Genomic DNA, 7049 nt, shown 5'->3' with positions numbered 1-7049 from the left:
TTGAGAAAGAACAGCAGAGGCTTATTAATCATTATATAGAATAACCAAATTTGCTTTAAAAGACTGTTTGTGTGTAGAGGTAATACTTCTATGGGTAGTGGTGAAGAGTAAGATTTAAATGCAATCTGATGATGATGGTTTATATTAAAGGTATAAATAGCATAAAGGAAGATGCAGTCCTATCCTGGATATATTTTGAAGGTAAGGTTAAATTTACAGATGGATTAATATGAGAAATAAGAAGAAAAATTTAAGAACTATGTCATGAATTTTGGTGTAAACAACTAGAAGAACTAAGTCACTATGGTCTTAGTGGAGAAGAGTACAATTACACTTTGCAGAAACACTTGAAAGTTCAGTTTGAACAGTGTAACATGCATTTAGATACATGTAGGTGGAGTACCAAGTAGGCAGTTAGAAATAAAAGACTGTGATTTGGGAAAATGTCTGAACAGAGGGTATAATTTTGAGAGTTGTGAGCCAATAAATGAGATCACTAAATGAAGGAATGTGGATTTAACAAAAGACCAGTGATCCAACCTAAGTGTTTCTTTTTTTCCTAATATTTTAAAAAATTGGAAAAACTAAAAAAAAAATGTCATTTGAGTTTTCTTAAATCAATCAAAACAAAGATAAAGTATCCCAATTGCATTATTTTTGGACTAGAATAGTAGTGACTATATTAGTTTATTTTTCTTTTTTCTATGACAAAATATCCAACAAAAGCTCACTTAAAGAAGGGATTCTTTATTTGGCTCAAGCAGATTCATCACGGCAGAGAAGGCATGGAGACAGTACTGTGAGGCAACTGTACATGTTAAATACACAGCCAGGAAGAAGAAAGATGGAGGCTGTTTTTTTTTTTTTTCCACTTATTGCTTTTTCCTGGACCTCAGGTCATGAAAAGGTCTACCCATGTTCTAGCTGTGTCTTTTCTGCTCTGTTAAACCTGGTTTGAAACATGTCCAGAGACATAAAGAATTTTGTTCCTTAGATTTTATCAAGTTGACATAAAAATTAACCATCCCAAGTTCACTCTTGCCAACTATCACCCAAACCAATCACTTTTCAATGGTAATTGTCCACTTAGAGTCTCCAAATACGCGTTCATGTTCACCTCATATTGCAAAAATGCACTTAGTTAATGTCTAAAAGCTCTCTAAATCTTAGTTTGAACTGTTCAAAAGTAGTTGTACAGATTTTCTTCTGAGAACTCAAGCAAAACCAAAGCAAATTAGTTACATACTTATAATATGTCATTGTACAAAGTGTATATCACCATGTTAAATGGGAGGAATGAGGACACACCAAGAAAAGAATGGGTCAAAGCAAGACCAGGACCCGTGAGAGCAAGCACTAAACCTGATACCTCTGACCCTTATAAGGGGCTTTTGATGAAGTCTTGTCTTTAACAGTTTTAATCCTTCTACTACACTTCTTTGACCATTGATGTATGTAACTTGTCTCTAAGGACAAGTTTTTTTCTCACTGAATATACCATAGTCCTGCTTTCTCCAACACACTGTAGTTGCTTTGACTTCACCTTTGTAGTTTCATGCATTGGCCTGTCAGGGTCCTCCTGAAGGAAATATGATCTTTTCACATACAGCCTGACCTCAGCAGCTCTCTGGAAAGTCAGGGAAAGCTTCTATGACCTTCCTCCACATTGTTGAATTTTACTTGTTAAACCAACTTTCCTGCCCCGAAGAGCATTGCAAGTTTGATTGTTGTGTCACATATGCGTCAGAGGGTAGAGAGGTTATATCTACACTCAGTATGATAACCTACAAACATCTCAACGATTAATAATCTAACAAAAGCATGAGACCACCACCACCCAGGGGCCAGAGGGCCTGGACAGGGTATGCAACCAAGCTGGAGATGTGAATAGACTAGAACCCCACTTAGAACTACCGGCTCCAGGTGGGAGTAAGCCCAAGAGAGATGATCACTTTTGTTGGCTGACAGAGGAGAGAGCCTGAAATGATCACCATGAGGCCCAGAGAGGGGGCTGGCTTGAGATGGTGCCTCCCAGGCTTGGAGATGGGCAAACTAGGCTTGTGATATTCCCTGCCTGGCACTATCATGCATGAGTAGAACATAGCAATCCTGAGATCACTCCTTAAATGACTCCAGACACTCAGAGACCCTGAGTATTGTTAAGAGGATCAAGTAAGGAGTAGAGAAATGGAAGAGAATGAGAATGAGATATCAAGGGTAGTGAAGAACAACCTGATATGATGCCACCTGGGACCATGGTGGCACTGCAGCAGAAGGGGTCTGTTATCGCCAAAGGCCAAACAGATGTCCCTGGTTTAGGCTGCCAGTGGGATATGTTGATATCTGAAGGCTATGAAGAACTGGCCCCATCCCTCTCTTGGGCATCTTGGGAAGGCTTTCCCCAGAGACACGAGAGAAGGAGAGTTGACCCTGTCTATAGCCAGTCGTAGTACTCAGGAAAGCAGACCAGGCATTTTGGGAGTTACAGGTTATCTGCCTGGAGGATGTGAATGTCAGAGACCTGGCCCTACCACTCATTTCCCTGTGGTGGCATGGATGAGAGAAAGATACCTTTTTTCCCCTTTTCCTTCACAACCTTCGGGAGGCTGGACACTTTGGTGCTGGGGCCTTGAGAGCAGGAGAGCTGTCCCTGACCTTAATCAGCTACAGCACTCAGAGGAGCAGGCCTAGCATCTCAATTGGGTAGCACAGTAGAGCTGGCTTTAGATGTAAGTTTTGAGAGTGAGCAAGCCTAGCGAGAGTGAGTGTGGGAGAGCTGGCCCTGCCACTTGTCTGGTGTGAGGCAGTGTCCCTGACTCTTGCCCCTTGCTACCTAGGGCAGGAGGGAGAGCTAGTACAAGGGTCATGAGATTAGGAGAGCAAATCCAGTTTCCAACCTGCTGCAGCACTTGGGAGAGCTGGCCCTGCATCTTGCCTAGGGCCAAGAGCTGAGCTGGCCCTGGATTTGGTGTTTGTAGGTAAAACCAGCCCCATGACATCACGAGATCATGGGAGCTGGTGGGCTGACCATGTCTGATACCTCTCAGTTACAGATCCAAGGCTTTCAATCAGTCCACCCCAACGTCTACCATGTCAGTGAACTGCTGGAGTACATGAAGGAGGATGATTCTACAAGTCCAGAACTAACATATCTCCATGACACAGGGCAATAACTGTGGAGTCCAAGTGAGGTTCCAGTATTGACAGAGTAGCTGAGTCAGAGGTCTCCTTTCAGGCTATGAGTAATTGCAACAAATATTTGCAAGCAAAGAAATGGACACATTGTGACATACTACAGCTTCCACAAGATTTTCTTCCCTCTGCTGAGGGGGAAGTTGCAAGGATGGAGGGCAGGCATAAGGAAGGTGGAGATGTGTTAGATTAGGGTATATGGTGTGAAGTTTGCAAAGAACCAATAAAACGTTTGAAAATCTTAAAACAACAACAACAACAAAAACACCAATACTCTGATACTACAAGATCAAGGTGTTGTCTGCCTGGTCTCTTCCCCAGGGGCTGGTGTGATATGTATCTTGGTGGCAGAACTGTGGAAAACACCTGTGAAGCAGTTGCTTTTCAGCAGAGAACCCCTTCAGTAGCATTCTCAGTTCAGTCACTTCTTTCAAAAGAATTCACATTTTTATAGGATAAAATTTATTTTTCTTCAGATTTTATGTTAGCCTTTTTATCCAATAATTTTGAACTCTTGTGTGGGTGTGCACGCATGTACACACACACACACACACACACACACACAAAAGCTGGAATCACTTGATGCATGAATCTTAACCTCATAATGCCTTTTCTAAAATCTTATGAGAAGTGAGAGCTTTCTTCTTCCTAGTAAGAACCCCTTTAATGATTACAAATGCTCCCTTAACATCTATCTTGTGTGCAATTTTAAATTAATTAATATTTTTCCTTGTTATACTGCACATATATGTATATACATATATACATTTTTTCTCTCTATATATAAGATGTAAACAATAATCATACCAGAGCCTCAATGCTGTACTGCATTGAAGTTCCCTCTACAAAACAGTATCTTTCAATTCAGCTTCATTCAGGATTTTAGAACATGAGGAGAAAGCAGTGAGATTTTGTTCTCGGCCTTTACCACAACAGAATCTAGTGAAGCTTTTGCTGTCCTGTGACACTTCACAAACAGACCTGTAACTATCTTGACTTCTCTCCACATTCTGGGCTTTCCTCCAATATCATCCTATGAACCCTGCCTACTATCGTCTAGAATTTTCTGTCCTGTAAGGCAGACTCTTCCACATTCTTCTCATGCCCACCCTTAAAGACCTGCAGCTCACATGCCCAGTTTTATCACAGCAAGGGACACAGACACAATATTATGTTTTTATGTTAATTACATCTCTGGTTGCTGAATTGAAATACCTAACATAACAACGAAGGAAGGGGAGACCTGGCTCACTGTTTGCAAATGTAATACATTATGATGGAAAAAATTACAGGATATGCTGACTGGTCACATGATGCCCACAGTCAGGAAGATAAGAGGGATGACTGCTGTCTTTCCACTTTGTCTCTTTTTTTTGTTCATTCCAGGACCCCACGTCATGGAATGATGACATCTGCATTTAGAGTACATCTCATCTCAGTAAGCTGTCTGGAAACATTTCCTGCACAGACACAACCTTTTGCCTTTTGGATGATTTCTAGCCATGCCAAACTGATAATCAAAATCAACTATCACAGTGACTGATGAGGAGTAATATTGTTGGGTTCCTGTAAGTTTCATGCAGAGCAAGGTCTACTCTAGCTACTTAGATAAACCACTATGATCAAAAGATGTTCCAGTGACTGGCTTCCACATGGGCATAATGAAAGCTCTGTCTTTCATATGGTTTGGGATAGCTCACCTGGTTCTAATTCCAGTCTTGCTTACACTCTAACTGCCTCAAAACATGCCCAGATTTCTAAGAGAAGAACCTGATTTTCAATCACCACTTTATCACAGGACATAGACCTTAAGGTGTAAGTTGTGATCTGCCACAGAATGGCTTCTCTAGGCTTAGACTTTCACGGCTGAAAATGAGGTAAGTAGATATTGCATCCCCCCACCCCCAACACACACGCACAGAGGAGTTGATAAATTAGATTTACATTTCTTTCTCCATGTGGATATTTATAGTTAATTAGAGTGATGAGAGACCTGGGCTCAATATAAGGGGTTTTTTTTGGGGGGGCATAGAAAGTGTACATGGTTGTGTGTGACATCTGTGAGAGGCTTAAGGACAATTTAGGACATTTGAAAATGTTCATTACTTGGTTAATATTTCATTTGCTTGTTAGGCTAAGCTGTTGGATAAAAATAACTCTTAATTCTTGCCCTGCCTCAATAATGACTCTGGAATTATAGGGTTGCTATTGATTTGCTGATGGATATCATTTGGCTCTGTCCATCTTATCCTAAATTATCTCTGTCGTGTCATATATATTTTCTCAGATATAATTCTAGCATATCTTGAAGGTTAATAGAGTCTATGGTCTAGCTACCACAACCCAGCTCATTTTAATTCAGAAGGGGTGTGAATTCCATCCTACATACACATACATACACATACATATACACATATACATATATATATATGAATATTATATGTGACATATATACATAATTTTAAAAATGGTTTAATTTTTGTTTGAGCTATACCAAATGGAAAAGATAACTGCCTGGTCAATACTTTTTGAAAACACATCTTTTAAATTTAAGGATTATGTTAAAATAAATAAAAATCCACACATCTTTTATGAGGCACAAAATCATGAGATTTCTCCTTAATTGTATATGCAACCCAGGCATAGCCAAGGACAAATGACTGGAAATAAGTGTATAATTCAGTCAGCAACTGGAACAGACTAAGAGACTTTCTATCTAATTTTAAATCATAATAAAAATTTTAATGCTCCAAGAAACTGTTTAGAAAGAATTCTTTTATTAGTTAAATTTATAAATGTTAGCTTTCATTATCAATACCACTTCTCATGCCTTCATTATTGGACTTTAACTGACTATAATATAAGTCTTTCTCTAAACTGTAACCTTTAATTACCACTGGAACATTGACTTCGTGAAGCCTGTAGGCTGTAATTGACCTTTCCATTTCAAAGAGAAAATTCCTTACCTCCTAAGTGGAAGGTGATAGAGAAGAACATTAAGCCATATGAGTGAAACGTCAGATCTAAGTTCATGTTCACCAAATACAAAACCAGTTGCTGGCATATGTAGGCTACTGACTGTTTATCTAAAGTTCAAACTAGAGAATGTTTTAAAAACAAATATTGCCTGATCCTAACTTTCCTATCTCTTTCTTTCTTTCTTTCTTTCTTTCTTTCTTTCTTTCTTTCTTTCTTTCTTTCTTTCTTTCTTTCTTTCCTTCCTTCCTTCCTTTCTTTCTTTCTTTCTTTCTTTCTTTCTTTTTTTAAGCTGAAAGATTCTTTAGTTTTAAGGAGGATATCCAACCATTTTCTTCATAAACATTCAGAGTGTTGGTTGGTAGAGAGCCCCTGTGCTGTCATGAACAAAGGACTGCTAGGAAACTATAACGCGGTGAATTGGGAAAGACAGGGAGTCTGTCTGAATTGTCTAAGTTGAAAAATGAATTTGACTTCACATTTAAAGACCGAGCACAATTTTATATTTTCCAATAAGCTAAGTGCTAGATTTGAGGGAATTATCTTCAATATGAACATCACAAACTGAACAATTATGAACAGACAAAGTTTTCCTATACAAGCATTTTGGGGATGGAAAAGATTTTGAAGTATGTCTACTTTCTCAATCTCATTGCACAGGGTAAACAACAAGATCTGGGACACTCTAGTTCGGACACTAATTGGTAAAGGAAAGGTTCAGACCTAATCAATTTCTTTTTCTACATAAAGTTTATTATTTGACAATGTCATAGATGTATATAATTTATTTTAATCATATTCAGTCTGATTCCTTTAGTCTTCCCTTCTCAGTTCCTCTTGAAATCATTTTATTTCTAACACATCCCTTACTACATGTTTCA

General features: G+C 38.8%; 1 pseudogene; it reads left to right on the top strand.

Annotated features, from left to right (window-relative positions):
- The first annotated feature begins 1702 nt into the window (after positions 1-1702).
- On the top strand, positions 1703-1818 carry LOC115031428 (small nucleolar RNA SNORA17; annotated as a pseudogene).
- Positions 1819-7049: the final 5231 nt, after the last annotated feature.

The sequence above is a fragment of the Mus caroli genome, unplaced genomic scaffold (assembly GCF_978045245.1).
Source record: "Mus caroli unplaced genomic scaffold, Mus_caroli_1 scaffold_7, whole genome shotgun sequence".
NCBI lineage: Eukaryota > Metazoa > Chordata > Mammalia > Rodentia > Muridae > Mus > Mus caroli.
The sequence above is the reverse complement of the archived record's forward strand: the minus strand, read 5'-3'. Positions and strand labels throughout refer to the sequence as shown.